This window comes from Callorhinchus milii, unplaced genomic scaffold, assembly GCF_018977255.1.
Source record: "Callorhinchus milii isolate IMCB2004 unplaced genomic scaffold, IMCB_Cmil_1.0 Scaffold2, whole genome shotgun sequence".
NCBI classification, from domain to species: domain Eukaryota; kingdom Metazoa; phylum Chordata; class Chondrichthyes; order Chimaeriformes; family Callorhinchidae; genus Callorhinchus; species Callorhinchus milii.
Genome location: NW_024704743.1, coordinates 33,616,245 through 33,633,492, shown reverse-complemented (window position 1 = coordinate 33,633,492; position 17,248 = coordinate 33,616,245).

Here is a 17,248-nt window from a genome sequence, read left to right as displayed (position 1 = left end):
ATTAATGAGCACCTAATGGTGCGTTTGCACTGGGGAGTTTGGGGCTGCTGGCTCCGCTCTGCTGCAGATATCGCAAGTAGATATAGTGATGGGTGCAGCTGCCACAGTGGGTTTTTACAACAGGAGAAATGGGAGCCAGCGCTGGAGGAAGTGCTGCACCAATAAAAAAAATTGCATTAAAAAAGCCAGAAGACTGTTCTTGTGTGGTGTTCGGTGAGGGCAGGGGGGGAGAATGGCAGGAGGTATTTAAAGTATATTCAAGCAGTTTCCTCCTCATTAAGAACTGGACCACTATGAACTAATTACGGTCTCTTGTTTTTGATGTTGTTCTCATACATGTGCATCACGATTTCACACTGGTGAAAAGGGCAACCCCTATGTAAAGCATTCGCCTCAGCATCCATTCATCTGTTAACTAGAGCAGCAAATTTACTAATGCACATAGCAGCGGCAACGAACCTATGAAGCATCTGTGCCCTACTGACGGTTTCTGTCTTCCCGATCCCCTCAGACGGAACAACTGTGAGCTCAAATAGTGCAGAATGCCATTTCAGCATGAGATCAGGCAGATATCAGCAAGGGGGGAGCACACAGGAAGAGATTCCAGCAGAATGGAGCGAGCTCCAGGTTTGGATCCTTCACCCTATTCCCCCTGACCCCTCTATCTATAATCGCCATCTCTTTTTCATTATCCAAACTGCTAGGGAAGAACACAAGTGACCAGCCACAATTCTTATAAAAAATACAATTTAGCCTTCGTCTATTTATAACAAGCACTTTTCTCTCCCCCCACTCCCCAAAAACCCCAAACAGAATTAAGATTTGTAAATGAACAAATCCCAGATCACACTGTACAGGATTGTGGTACAATGCCCTCTTTTGGAAGGAGACAGAGAGAGAGCAATGCTAATTTTCGAGAGGCACCTGCATTCTCAGTTAAACGTCGTGTTCAGGGATGTTATAATGTTCACCCCAAACTGACTCAAACACTGCAAAACTGATAAGAGCAGTATGTGTTCAATCGGCCAAGCACTGGATTTGGGACCTTTGGTCTGCGAGACATCAGACAAATGCACAAACCCATCACCACGATTAAGAAGCATCTAAACCAGACTGAATTCCGAATATGCATGCCACCTACACATGATAATTTTGCATGCATATGGATTTGGAACAAGAGGTTCTGGATTCAAATCCACTCAACTCTTGACCCTTTTTAAGTGGATAATTCATAATAATGTTAATGTATAAAGATTTAGCATGGTTTTCCAGGACTGAACTAGTACTGGCGAACCAGAGATGGCTGTTCTAGCTGGATGTCCCATTAGATATTTTAATTTGTGGCTTGAAAAACAAAGTCTATGATCCCACGTTACTCCTTCACTGGAGTGAAACCTCGATCACCATAATGGAGCAGAGTAGCTTATCATGCTTTCTGATCACAGTGGGCAATCAAGCATCCATTGAACTTAGCAAGCAGATTACTTTGCTGGCAGAACATAGTATTTCAAAGAATGAAGGGATTCAAGGTTTAAAAAATAAGTTGACCAGATTTTTGATAGGTCAGTCTTTCAGTGCATCAATATGCTCCAGTAAATCAATACTGTACAAGGTGGGGGGAGGGGGAGAAAAGAAAGAAGATACATGATGTAAATAAACCTTTTTGGTGTTACTTAAATGTACAGCCGTATCTATATTTTGATATTAGTCAAATTACATATAAACCTAATGTGTTATAATAATAATCATCACCATAATATTTGCATCAGATATAGCATCTTAGCCTTACCATGTAATTGAGACACCTCAAAGCACTTCACATATTGTAAAGTATATTTATTAAAATAATTTTTTGTACTATATCAAAACGCGGCAGCCAATTGGGTTTCAATTTCGATTACATTTTTAGCAAAAGTTGTGTACTGTAATTATAGATAATTTTTTACCGTGACACTAACAAGCCAGATTTCATTCACAAAACACTACATTGCAGCACAGGCAGCAATTACTGCACTCTGAAACGCATGGCTTCCAAGTGAGCTCAACCTCGGAAGCTATCTGCACACTTTGTAGCTTTGGGAAGCGGCGGAGAGAAATTAATCCTGTAAAATATTCTTACTGTCAAATATTTCAACCATTTTAATTGGAAACAGCAATCCCTAGCTCCCCGGATGCCCAAGTGGGCAAATGCGCTGACTGATGCAGTACTGAACCAGAAGGGCTGAGATTTTCAACCCAAATTGTGCTGAGCTTATATTAATAGATAATTTTTTTTGGTGGGGAGGGGGGTGGGGGGGGGATAAAAAGGGAATATTTAGAAACACAACACTTGAATCCTCGCTCAATTGCAGTAATCGACTACGCCTATTTACTCAAAAGTTACCGGAGCCTAAGGAAACACCTTAGGCACCAACCTCCTTTAGCTTTCTGTATCTTTTTATAAGGGATAAAAGAGAAGAGAGCCATAATGTTAGGAATGTCAAAAATGGTTAACATAACAAAAAGAGAATGATGCAGTCAGTCCATCCCTTTCATTTGATGAATTACAAAAAAGGCACTAAAATGAGATGGTTAAAGTCGTTCCACCCTGCATTTCTATTTTAATGGTAATCTTTTTTTAAACTCTGATGGCAAAATGCCAAAGGTGCTACAGAGAATGCGGATCTCCCTGCTTCCTGTCAACAAGTTGACGACCACAAGCTGCGATGCTTAAAAAGTCCAGACCAGCTTTACAGCCAGAATTGATTTTAAACCAATTTTAAAACACCCACATTACAAAAGAAAATACTACCAAAATTCAGCTTTTTTTATTAAAAGAATTCTCAATGGTTAAGAAATTTAATTTAAAGGCAAAGTACACTTCCCTGAGAAACAATATTCTCTCTTACTGCACACAAACTTTTTTTGGGGGGGGAAATAAATGGTACAATTGAAAAAAAATTCCTCAGAGACCCACACAATAATTTTGCCAGTTACTTGCAAATCTTGGGATAAAAAGCATCTAATGTTGTCAAAACCGTGTAGCACTGATTTGTTTTGGCACATCACACAAGGCAGAGCTGTTGTTCATTACTGCAGCTCATGTGCAAGTCGGGAATCACTCATTCACATTTAGACCACGCACATCTCAAACTTCAATGGAAGTTTTGAGATCAAAATCAGGAGGTATTGCGGGGGCAGGGGGGAGAGAGAACAAAGGGAGGGAAGAAAAATGTTTCCCCCACTCAAGCATTGGATTAAACTGTTGGCAGAAGTGACAAAATGAGGACTTAAAACTCCAGGGAAGCTAAACTTGATTTGCGAAAAATTCCTCAGCTCAAACAGCTAATATGAATTAAAGCTTCAAACATGAACGTTTCCCTATGTATATGACTGTTACTGCAGCATGAAATAAATACCATTTAATTTATATAGTGCCTTTCATGTCTCCAGCACATCTCAAAGTCCTTGACAGTGCTGGGTGGGCACCCGAGCTAGGGCAAGAAGGGAAGGTGACAAAAGTGTGATCAAAGATGTGTTCTGACATGTGCCGAATAAAGATACACTGCACTGCTGAGAAAGAAAGAAATTGCATTTTTGCAGCACCTTATGTCAAATAGTCTCAAAGCATTTCACTCAACAATATCACGAGTTTTGTAGACAAATGCAGGAAACATTTGCACCAGCAACGTTCCACAAACAGCTGAGCTGAATCACCAATCACTCTGTAGCATTGATGGCCACGACACAGTGCATCTCTCTTGGCTTTTGAAATACCGAAGTGGTGATATCATTCAATGTTCACCTGGATAGGCAGAGGGTCCTTGGTTTAACCTCTAGAACTCCCCAATTGATGCACTCGATTATCAGCCCAGATTGAGCTCAAGTCCCAATGTGGGGCTCAATCCACAACCTTCTGACCCAGAGCACGATGCAATCGTTACCAACTGAACCAAACTGACATCAATAAACATCTGTGCTTCACGAAACATAGCGCTGCTCTGACACTTCATGTCGGTCACCCTCCAAAACAACAAACCACAAAATAAAAATCACAAACTGAAAACACACACGCACAACTCAAAGTGAAGTTAGGCCACTGACAGCCCCAAACTTGCACTGCAAGAAAACCTGTGTTACATCAGCCAGCAACAGCTTCCAATGCTTTCGGACGTCCTCCCGACATGAAGACGCTATACAAATGTAATTTGGTGTTGTTACAGTTACTGAGTTTCAAGCAGGTTGGCTCACGGGTGACAGAAATCACTAACCAAACGGAATCAACACATGCTGTTCAGCTGCAGAGGAAAAACTTTACTATGAAACTACTGCTGAGATACTAGGCAGTTAAGCTCTTAAGCTCTCCAAGCTAAAAACACCCTAACTGTGCACCATTCAGTCACAGGACCATCTTCCGCTAGTTGAGCCAGTCCTATCCAGCAAGCGCTTGTGCACATGGAGGTTCTAGAAAGCAACTGGGAGAGGGAACCTTGGATGATTTCTCTCTCTCCCCTCTCCTGCAATTAGTGGTCACTCAATCCATGACTGTTTGTGGGACACTGCTGTGCATAATTGGCTGCGCGTTTCAACCACAAAATACAGTCAATTCACTTTACAGTATATTCTGTGAAGCGCTTTGAGATGTCTCAAAGACGTGCTAAGGCACTACATCAAATGCAAGGATTATTATTATTAAAGAGATCGAAAAGCCAATTGCAGAAGTAGATTGTAGTGTCCAAACTGCTCTCCCAATTAACATCACAGATTGGGATTCGAACCTGTGACCTTCCATGGCTCTGCACTACTCCAGGTAGCAGCTCATCTCACCAAAACTTTGCAGATTTTTTTATAAAAATAAGACCAGCAAGCAGCTGATGTTGTAAAGCATCTTTACAAGTCCAGAGTGTGGGATTGCTGCTGCATGGACAGTCCCACGTATTAGGAAAAGATAGTGAAAGGAGTTTGGCCAGTCAACCTTTCTCCTGTACATCAACAAGTTGCCTGCTACAAATTGAGATAAAATTTCTGCAAAATAGAAAAAAGTTCAACAGTTAGAGGCTGTCAAAGTGATTTGGCAAGAAGTGATTTGGAATCTGGAAAACTTTTCAAGTTAAACAGCGAGAGTGAAAAACAAATGTCAGGAGTAACTGCAGTTACTCTTCCAATTTGCTTTTAGAAGTAAATTCATCACAAAATTAATTCAATCCCACTTGGTGTGGCCCAGATTATGAACCATGAATTGAAATATCCTGGCTCTGGTAAACTGATTATTAGTTTTGGAAGGCAGTCAGGCTTTTTACAGTGCAGTAAATGTCTTGAGCACGAAACCACTTCACAAAATAAATCTGACAGCAGGTCATTTACCTCTTATGCACTAAACAACTCCTGAACATACATAGAATGAAGGTCTAAAGGACACCCCTTCAACAGGGGACAGATCTTCTCCTAGGCTAAGCTCTGAACAGCTACTGGGGAACCAAGATAAACCTCAAGATTAGCTTTCCCCTCTTCTCTCTCCTTCCCATTCATCCGGTAGCCCATAGCCAGAGCAACGTTGTAGACACACCTCTGCGAGGAGAACGTATGGCATGCTCAAAGAGTGACTGGTCAGCAAAGGCTTCTAAATACTTTTTTTTTGCTGTGTATTTTTCTCCTGGTTTACTTCCACAGATGCCATACCCCCAAGTGGTAAGCCTTCACATGGGGGTATAAATGTCAGAATTCTCTAGCTAGCAAACAGTTTCCTTTATCCTAGCGAGCACAAGCTTCAATAACACACAGAAAACATCCTCTTCTGGTCAATTTTCCTCACGGGCACACACGGCAGAGAATATTCAATTCCATGGAAGTGGTTTTAAAGCGGGCAGCCTAGAGAACTTCAAAAATATTTCCAGAAAACTAGGATGAAACTGTCATGCAACAAAACCAGTTCCTAGAGGCTTAACCCTTTAAAAAGGACAAGCAATTCAACACCTCAACCAGCCAATACCATTGTGAATTTTATATTTTAACACACAGTTTGGCCAAGGTTAATTGGATCTCCCCCTGTGAATGCATTATTAGCACCTAAACGCCACTGAATCAGTAACTTCAGGCCTTCAAGTCTCTTCACAACAACCTTCCCGTAAACTGCTTTCTTGACATTTAACCTCTGTGCCCAACATTCCTCTCCTTCAACCACCAAACCATTTGATTAAATGCTGCTTTTATTTAATTTCATCCTGTTCAGGCTTCATTTATTTTGGTAAGCCTGCTTTGGCGAGCAGACTGGGTATTATATTAAGAGGGATTCAGTGCATTAAAATACAACTACCGACCCAAAATTATAATCTATAAGTGACCGATTGTTGAACCCAGAGGAACGCCCCAAGTTAAAAATAATAGGTAAAAGGTTCAGAATCATAACTGGACACAGCAAGGAAAACACTAAACAATTTGGTGATTCTCCATGCACTTCTATAGTTTTTTTGTAATCAATAGTTCCACTAATCAGTCCATACCATAACTTTTATTCTGACACTGTTGGCAGTCCGCCTGTCATTGGCAGTACACATCTAAAGCAACAGCGGCAGTCAAGCTTGCACCTCTAGATCTTCATTCATTGGAGGCAGCAGTTGCTGTCCATTGGGGGGGGGGGGGGGGGGCAGCATTACTGAACACACCAGCCTCATCAATTCGAGCTTCTTTTATCTTAATTGTGTTGGTATAGGTGTATATCACCAAAGCTGGTCTGTTTCATGTCCCCCCCGCCTGCCTGCCCCACCACAGTAGTCAGGGGTTCAGCCTTTCTGCCCCCACTCTCTGGAACTCCATCCCCGAGTCCCTTCACCTCGCTCCTTCAAGGTTCATATCAGGTCCTTCCTCTTTGACCGCACCTTTGGTCATCTTTCACTCCCCCTTGGCTCCACCCCTCCTAAATCCAACCCCAATTCAGGTGCAAACCCTCAACTGTCCAGAGACTTTGGACTTTCTGCTAATCTGAAAGAAACTATATGAATGTAATTTGTTGACCTCCCATCTGAATTTCAGGGTTAAATGGTGTTTTATTGATGTACAATATTATGTTGATTGCACAGCAAGTTACATCAGCCATTTCAGTTGAATGCTTCAAATATCTTAAAAGATTCATAGAAATATCCACACAGGAGGCCATTCAGCCCACTGTGCCTGTGACTTCCTAGCCCCTCAATGGAGCTATTTACTATAATCCCATTTGCCTGCTCTGGGGAGCACATCCCCAGTTTTTAAGCCTTTCATCAAAATTATACATTCTAATGATTCTATGCTGCAATAGCTCTGATAACCTTTCTATAATGGGATACCTAACATTGCATATAATATTCCAGCTATAATTTAATATCTTCTGCAGACTCAACATTCAAATATTATTGTTTAGTCAATGCATATCAGCACCCCACTGATCGCTGATCGATCAGTTGCCCTTCATGTTGTTGCCTTAGCAATTCCAACTTTTTGCAACAATGCTTTGGGAAATGCAATATTCAAAATACAATAACTTTTTCCGCAAAAAGGTGGAATTGTTAAGGCAACAACATGAAGGGCAACTGATCGGGCATCAATAGCCACTTTTCTGGGCTTTGTTTTTTGCCCATCAAATAAACACAACTTGCAAAAGGAGACAACAGCAGAAAATGACTCCAGCTTGTAAACATCTAGGTTATGTTTGCTGCCTGAGCACAAAGCCGAGGATCACTGAAAACCCAAATATTTTTGTGCATCTCAAGTGTTAATGAAAGTGCCACTATGCAATGAACACTAAAATAAAATGGGATTCATTCTCTCCTGCCCAAGCTTACATGGCAATCTTCTTCCTGTACACTGAACACCTGGGCCATGGACAAAGTGCGCAAAAACACCACCAGCACAGGGATGGCAAACAATTACCAGTTTCATTAAAAGGAGAGAAAGGGCTGTGGTTGCTCACAAACACACAGATCACTTCCATTACGTGACAAATGGACAAATGCCCCACCCTGAGAAATTCACTGCATTTATAGGTTCTGATGGAAATGGTGGTAAGACAAATAGGCCAATTTAACATTACACAATATGCCATTGTAATCAGTTGTTAACTCTCATACTCGCTCACCTGCTCATACACAGTATCAGCCGCTCTGTCAACAGATTGGCTCCGAGCCAGACACACACAAGAGAAATCATTTCTGCCTAATCATCTGCAAACTCCTAAAACTGAACCACATCAAGTTAGTGTTTGGCTCAGTTGGTGACACTCTAACTTTTGATCCAGAAGGCTATGGATTCAACTCCCATGTTGAGACTTGAGTTTACAGTTTAGGTTGACACTCCAGTGCATTACTGGAAGAGCGCCGAATTGTCAAAGATGCCATCTTTCGGATGAAACATTAAACCGAAGACCTACTGAAGTATCCTTCAAATTAAAGATTCCATGACACTATTCGAGAACAGTGTCCCAGCCAAAAAACTTCCAGATAAATTGGGCCCTTACTGTATGTAAAACAACTGCCCTTTTTGCCTACAAAAACAATCATTACAATCGACAGCAATTACTTGCAAACTTTGCAATGTGATATAAAAAAAACACAAAAAATTTTTTAAACACCACTTATATTTACTTGACTAACATAGAATTCAATTAAGTCTTCAGCTCCCGATGGCTTGGTTAGAAAACTCAAATGTCCAGTGTGAAGTGGAGCAAAGCAGGAATGTCCCAGATTCAATTCCCAATATGTGCAAAGATAGCCGATCTCAGCCTAATGCAGAGTTCAGCACAGGGATAGCTGATCGGTACCCAGTGTCTCCTGCTACAAATGAGCATGTGGACATCATGATGCTCATCTGCCATTCCCCCCCATGATTGCTCACTGGCTAGGCTCATACATGAATAGTCACTTGGATGAGGCACCAAAGGGCAATTGGTGCAACCACTGCATGAGTCGGTCTCTACAGCAGCAGAGAGAGAACATGTACTTTTTCTTTTTTTAAAAAAGTGTGTGGAGAAAACAAATCCTTCTCAAATTTCAATAAGTTTTCAAACAATCCAAAATATGGAAGTGATGCGAAATGCAATGTCCCAACAAACATGGGCTTAAAGCGTTTGCTCTGGAACAATTAATTTGCATTTAATTTATCCAAAGAGACTCGTTTTAATTTGGCAGCTTGAGCTGGCACCACGAGAGGTTCCTTTCATTTCTTTGTGTGCTGCACATTCACATTAACCCCTTCCAGCACCATGGGGGCTAAATCCTTTTCATACCGCTGTGTTCACAAATGCTACTGGAGTGGATGTGGTTGGGTGGGGGGGGAGGGCGAGGTTGATGCGGAAAAGAGAGAAAGAAAAAAGAGAAAGGAGAGTGGTGGGACAAAACTTTATAAAGATACTAATCTGCTTAAAGCATAAGCCCCATCTGGATACTAATTAGAACCAGAAATCCAGGCAGCAATGAAGTGCCCAGGAGCAGACCTGGACAAGTGACTGCATCAACATGCTCATAGAAGTGTACTGAAGCTTTAATAGTAGCCAATAGAGTCCATAATGAGCAGGATCGTCGTGCTCACAGCAATACGCCTATCGAGACACTACAAATAGTCATTACAATCTGCAATAAATGCTGTGAAGCACTTCGAGACGTCTCGCCGACATCATAATGCGCTATATCAAAGGTAAGAATTATATTGCCTCATTCCCACCTGTCCCGTAAAGTTTCCTGCACAAAAGCTCACAATTACCCTGAGTTTAATGCAATCTTTTTCAAAAAAAAGTTGAAACCAGATTTTATTTTTACATGATACACCACAGATCACCCCACACCTTGGTCAAAATAGAGGCTCACAGATCTTTTAAAGAAAAAAAATTAAAATTAAAACTAAATTTAAATTTTCCACAATTGGGGTACTTGGTCTAGGCTGAAACGCAAACGGTGCAATTTCAGTCCTCCGATAAACAAGAGGAAATTATTTAAGTTTCGTATATACACAAGACATCACCACACAGCCCTGTTGTAATGGTAAGGAAGCTAACATTGACTCCAGAGGAGTAAATGTGTCCATAGATGGATTTTGCACCTTACTTCCGGAGGCAGTAAGCTGAAATGGTGATTTCTCACTCCCTCTGGCAGAACAGTCTGGCATTATTTTCTTGCCAGTGCAAGCTTTCTTTCTTCTCCTAAAGGGCACCACTCATGCTGGGTAAAGTTCAATAGATACTCCAGGACTCTGAAATCTATTTGCCTTCCCAGAGCAGGCTGGTCCAATACATTTGGCACCAGCCACATGTAAAAAACTGCATTTTTGATTCGGAAATAAAGTGTAATAGACATCATCGTTGGGCATGTGATCTCAAGATAAAAAGGTGGTAGATATTTATTAATAAATGTTTGTTAAGTAAATATACATGTAAACATACATGCGAAGTACATTTACCTGGATTGCATGAGTTCACTAAAATGAGTGCGTGTGGCTAAAATGGTGTCGCTAATGTGGCTAATCAGCAATTTCTACTGGACAGCACTGCTCTGGAGACACCTGCAGAAGAGCACACTCCATACTCTCTCATGCATAACAACCCCCAACAGCTGTGTGTAAGTGTCTGTGCTCTGTGTCAGCACAATGCAGACTCACTGAGCCCGATTGATATTACAGTATTTCTCAAAAAAATCTATCAAATAAAAAATTGTGGAAATCTGGACCGAGGCTGGCTGGAGCAGAGGACGAGGATAAAGGAAAGCGAGAGATGTTAAACTGAGACCAGGAAAAACTTTCTCCCTCAAATCATAGTTGTTGTTGAGAGTCCTCAAGGAACAGCATCCCAAGAAACTAGTCATGAGTTCAATTTGAACCACTCCCATCAGTAAATCCAGAAGCTGAGAAATTCACACACGTTCGTTCACATCTCTTCAAGCTCTCGCTGTTCCTTACAACGTATCGGCCAATGCTCTCACTATTAAAGCTTATTTCAGTTACTCACCAGCTGGGCGACTTTCCCTCTCACCCCCTTACCTACACAGAATGATACAGCAAGGAAATAGGCCATTTGGCCCAACTAGTCCGTGCCGGAGTCGTGAATTACTTTGTAAGTGCCTTGCGGTGTTTTGTATTGCTTATTGCTTCAACAATATTGTGGATGACCGGGGAAATCCTGGACAGAGGAATGGAAGCAATGCACGGCTCCCTTCAGCAGCATGGACTGAGTGTTGCTATAGGAACACCAGGCTTTTGGAATAGGCGGATAGCAGCACGTTGGCACTGGCAGACAAAGTATTTTACACTTGAGAGTGCTAGGTAGTGCTCGTATATCACTAGAGGAGTTTCCGAACACCATCTCCTGACAGTGGTCTATTGTCAAAATCTCACATTGACTTACTTTAAAAGAAAGGATAATGCTTAGAATCACCCGTACAGTTGTAGCACTATCTTCTTTCTTGATCCTCCCCCTCAACTTTACAAAGAAAGAGGACATTCTGGTTTTGTTCAGTGATTGAAGACCACAAGGAGCTGGTGGCGGCTGCTGTCATTTTATTTCGTCACTTTTTGTGGAAGGACCACAATTAATCATCATGTCTCCAGCAGAAAAAGCACGCCAGCGCTGTCTACTAAGAGAAGTTTGTGTGTGGTCAACATAATAATCTTTGCATTTGATATAAACCCCTTACCACTTCGCTAAAAACATCTCAAAGTGTCTATCCAATACAGTGTCAGCCTGGCAAAGCAAGTAGTACTCTCGCCTTTAAGTCAGAAAGTTTTAAGCACAAGCCTACAGCACAACTTTGAGCTCATTGTCTATGCTGACACTCCAATGCAGTATTGGAAGGGTGCTGCATTATCAGAGGTGTCGTCCTTCAGATAAGACATTAAACCAAGGTCCCGCTTACCTATTCAGGCAGATGTTAAAGATCCCATGGCATTATTCAAAAAGAGAAGTAGATAGGCATGTGAAAGAGAAGGTCTTGAAGAGGTATGGGGACAGAGGGTCTTAAATGATCTGCTGGCTCTGTGACTGGGTGAAGACTACATGGGTTAAATGGCCTCCTTCTGCACAGTAGATTTCTATCTTCCTCCCATTGTCTCAGCCAATAATTCTCCAGATAAATAAAGTGGTCATTCACCTCATGGCTGTTTATAGAACACTGCTGTGGCACAAAATGACTGTTGTGTTTGCCTATAAAATACAAACCTTGTGAAGTGCTTTGAGACGTTCCTCCTGGCGTGAAAGGCACTGAATCAAGCAGAGTTTATTTATTGAAGAATGCCCACAGGGAAGGAGGAGGAGGTGGGCAGCTTCTGTGAACTGCACTGCAGTAGGAATAAGCAACTTTAGGAGAGGAGATTTAACTGCAGGGATTATATTACAACTGTTTTAATCCATCCATTGCTGAGGATATCAAGGACTAACTGCACAGAGCTCCTCATTACCAATGATCCCGCAGTCAGTCATTGCCAGCAAATAAACCTGCTCCATCAGCTCTACAGTACACATTACAGGGTATAAATAAAGCTGAGCAGAATGATTGAGCAGAGATAGTGTATAGCAGATATACACTGCCTCTGCTGTGCTCTTGCAACTCAAGGCCATCTGAACAGTTCAACGGAATTGCCTTGAAACCATTTTTTTAAAAATAGTCCAAGCAAAACCAAACCACACGCAACAGCAATTAGCATCCATTATAGGTCAACATCATTTTTTTCTGATGAAGGTTAAACATTTACAGCCCAAATTGCTGCAGATAAATTTCCCATTCACAATATTACAGTCCTATATAGACAGTATATTATAGTCCTGTGTGGATGGTGGACAATGTGAAATGTGAACTGACCGGGATATTCCACTCCTGTGTGCCTTACGATTGCAGATTCATGCATTGAAATGTTACCCTTTTATGGGTCTGGGTGCAAAGTGGAGAATGAAAGTTTCTAATGAGCTCAAGGCGAGTTGTAACCCTAGTCTAGTCCGAGCAGCACTTTTTCGCTTGGATTTTGTTTCGTTAGATACAGAGCCGCTGGGATACTAAACACCAGGTGCAAAGCCGTCAATTTAACAGCTTATGAATTCGAAACCATAATACATCAAGTGTTCTTTGAACACTAATGTGGTATTAAATTTTAATCTTTCACTGGATGTAGCTGCATCGTCTGCCACATCAACATCTTGGCTTAACATTAAGTGCTGACCGGAAAAAAAGAGATGCAGATAAACAGCTAATGGGAATTAAAATGTCCAGCGTTTCCATTAATGACCCTATCTCAAGGTCGCATTTCTTTAAATAAAAATTAAGAGCCACAACGGTTTACAGGATCGTTATTCAGTAACCTCCTGCAGACTTTGTCAAATAATATTTTAAAATACAAGTCCTCAAGAGAGAGATTTCAAGTGCTCAGTAACAGGAAACGCCATTCAATAAAGCCATTGGAAACACTTTACAGAGCAGCAAGCGACAGTATGGATTTCCCCAAATCGCACCCCACTCCCCCCAGGCCTCTGCTCAGGACTGATCTTCCATCTCTTCCGACTAGCGGTGACACAATGCATGCATTCCTCACAACCAGAGTCAGGGATGAAATCCAGTGGCTGTCCATCAAGTCCTCAGAATGAATTTCACTTCCAGTCAGGACTTCTAGCTTCGAGCCATCAAAAAAAACGCAGACAGATTTTCACAGATCGAGCAAAATAAATGACTGATTTCCCCCACAAATCACAAACCTGCTGAAATGAAGAGGTACATTTTTAAAACCTTCCTCCTCTCTGCACACCCACACTGCTCCCCCCCCAACTCCCCCTACTCCTAGTAAGGATTACAAGCAGTGTTATTGTTCTGAACAGGGGTTTCAATCCAGGTTTGAGCTGCTGGAAGCTGCATTGAGTTACAGCAGCTCAGAGGTTAAAGGGGAGCTCTCATCACATGACAAAGCCATAAACACTTCACAAGGTTTACACAATCAGACGGTCTCACACTGTTCTCGGTTTTAAACGGTATAATTTGGCAGATGGTTGTAATAACAGGAGCTGTGCATCGAGTCACGTGTGGAAAAGAGGACTGCAATTTGGTTTGTAAACGTGGAGTGTGGGTGAAGCAGTTACTGAACAAGGAGTTAACATAAGCAGTTGCTCTGTTAACAGAGATGATGAGATGATATGCAGCCGTTCAGGAGCTTTGGGTTTACTGTCTCTTAACTTGACTTGGGGTCATTTTAAGCCAAAGTCACAGTGAGTTTGACGCAGTAGGAGTTCGTAAATGTTCCGTTGAGCACCTATTTCCTCTCTCCTCCACAAAACCAGGTTTTGTCCACTTTAGAAAACAGTCGCAGAGGTTGACAGTAATTACTGTGAAGTGTGGAGATAAGGCCCTATAAAAATGAAAGTTCTCATTTACAGAACGGCTGATTGTGAAATGGGCGTTTCACCACAAAATACACTTTACAATATGTAGAAGCGTTTCAGTGACGTGATAAGGCCCTGAATCAAATGCAAGGATTATTATTATGCACACGATTCAAAAGGACTCAAGAATCATCTTTGTGCTGGACTCCTGTTCACGGCTATGCAGTTCCACACTTCCCATTTCAAGGACAGTATCCCAACATCATAGCTAGAAACAAAACAAGACGGCGCACATCCTTTCTCCTGCTTCCCCCACCTCTCCAGGCTGCAAAACGAGGGGAGGAGAAGTTAACTGAGGAATGGGCACCAATTACCGACTCAAGGAAAATTCGGCAATCATTAAGTTGCTATTAACGTAAAACCCAGTGAAAGTGGCAAATACTTTCTGACTACTATTCAAGAGTATTCTTCAATTTATCATCAATTAGGACAGTTTGAGACAGCACAAAGATTCCTCACATGTGAACAGAATTGCAGCACTCTGCTGCGATCAACACTAACCACATTCTTTAGCCTAAGACTGAGGGAAGCCCATTACAAGCATGTGGCACCCAGCCAAATGCTTTCAATTTATCCTGCATTTCCTAAATAGCTTTCTGCTCACAAAGCAGAATTTACTTTTATGTAGGAGGAGGAGGGGTGGCGGGGGGGGGAGGAAAGCAAAACAAAGAGGACTTTGCACCTGTGAATAGTAAAACTACGGGCAAAATACCCGCCTTTTAAATAGGCCATAGAACAGTTTGACTAAATGCCCTTTTAGTACAATGTCAAACGTTTCTGACACCTAAGGTTCAGGACTCAAAAAGGTTTCATTGTCAAATGGGGGGGGGTAAATTAGACGTTACACGTGTACACAGAAGATTGGTAAACATAAGAGCAGTCGCGATCTTTAGCAAGATCCAGACTCGATTTTAAAAGATGCATTTGTTTGTGTGTGTGTATATAGTCGGGGGGGGGGGGGGATTTTTAAGCAGTTCACCTACAAAAATCACTAAACTTTATAATAAATCCTGTGAAGCACTTGAGACGTCTTCCTGAAGTGAAAGGCACTATATCAAGTGCAAGCATTATTATTAATAATAAAAGATGAGTCAGAAAATCTTCGAACAGCTGAAAGGATTATCACTAGAAGAAATTCATAGGGAATGCTCAAAACGCATCTTCCTTTACCTTCAAGCCAGGGACAGCAGAGCTACGGCAGCTGAATTTCAATCCAGAAAACACACACAAGAGTGTCACTGGGAAACACTTCACACACCATCACACATACAAGTCTAATTCCCTCTTCCTTCCCTCCTTCAACAAGTCATCTCCTCCTCCTCATTCAAACTCACTTGCTGGATGGTGGGAAATATTTTGCGTGCAACAACAATGACGTTAACATTTAGATATCTGGGGCCTGCTTCCAATAGTTGACGACCAATGTGAAAGCACTTACTGGGTCTATTTTTCTTCAAACCTGCATGCAATCCACTTTCACCAAAACACAAACCATGAATGAGTTGGTCAAAGATTCATAAACTTTCAAGTATTCAATTGCAGACTTGGCTTCCTCCAGAACGCAACCGTACATCTCCTCAAACTCAACTGGCGGATATCAAGGATGTCCCTCTCTCACTCACAGTAACATTTCCTCACACAGTATTGATTTGTCAGTCGGCTCTGTCCAGACAGGTTCACCTCGTACCCAACTCCAGTGTAATTGTGTATGTTTTAGATCAATCAATGAATCGGCACTGCACGAAAGCTTCTAACTTCAAGTTGAGGGTAAAATCAAATTCAGGGCCCAAGCTATGATAATTTTTTGGGATAGAAGGTAGTAACTCAAAATTGTTTCACTTACTGATGGGGACAACACAATACAGTCGCTAAATACTTCTCTACAATAAATCCCGTGAAGCACTTTGAGAAGTTTTGCCTACAAAATATAGTTAATCCACTTTACCAGGTATCCTGTGAAGCACTCTCTACAATCTGATAAGGCTCTGAATCAAATGCAAGCATTATTATAGTGCCTTATCACTTCAAGGCTTATAATATCAAATGCAAGGGTAATTATGCAAAGACAGAAGTTAAGACCAGCATTTAATAAACCAGTTACCGAAATATAGAACATAGCAATTGCGGCAAGAAGGTGACCATTTGACCCACTGACCCTCTTGGAGCCGTCCACTCCAATCCCCAAACCCTGATTGTTCCCCGCATCCTTTTATCAGGCTACTCTTCAAATATTTATCCAATTGCTTCAAATATTTATCGAACTGAACGTAGTTTGAATGTCCTACAATATCTCTTAAGTTTTAATATTTGATCAGCTTCTGCATTCTCAATTACAAATTACCTCATTCTCAAACACCATCTTTATTATCTCAATTTTGCACAATCTTGCTCACTGGATCAGACGTGTTAGGGTCAGACACGTCGGCACTGACTCCATCCTATGTGCCACTGGAACCAAATATGAGAAAGTTCCTTGTCCACTGGTGCAAACCATACACGTTTGACAGTAATACAAAGCAATATTTTAGTGCCAATAAATTATTTAAAGAGGAATTAGTTACATTGTTGCTATGGTAATTAACGGTAGCTTCAATGGTATCAGCAGGTTACTAATTTATAGTTGCACTGAAGAGTGAGAAGACAACCACTGGACATGGGAGTCGCTTGATTTAAAGTCGTCGTCTTCTGAAGACGTGTTCACCACCTTGGCAGGTTTGTTATTTGGAGACTTATTTATTATATTAAAAAACATTCACTGTCGCAAATAGTTTAATACAATAATAATACTTGCATTTGATATAGATCTTTTCACGTCTTCTAGACGTCTCAAAGCGCTTCACAGAATATACTGTAAAGTGAATTGACTGTATATTTTGGGCGGAACGCGGCAGCCAA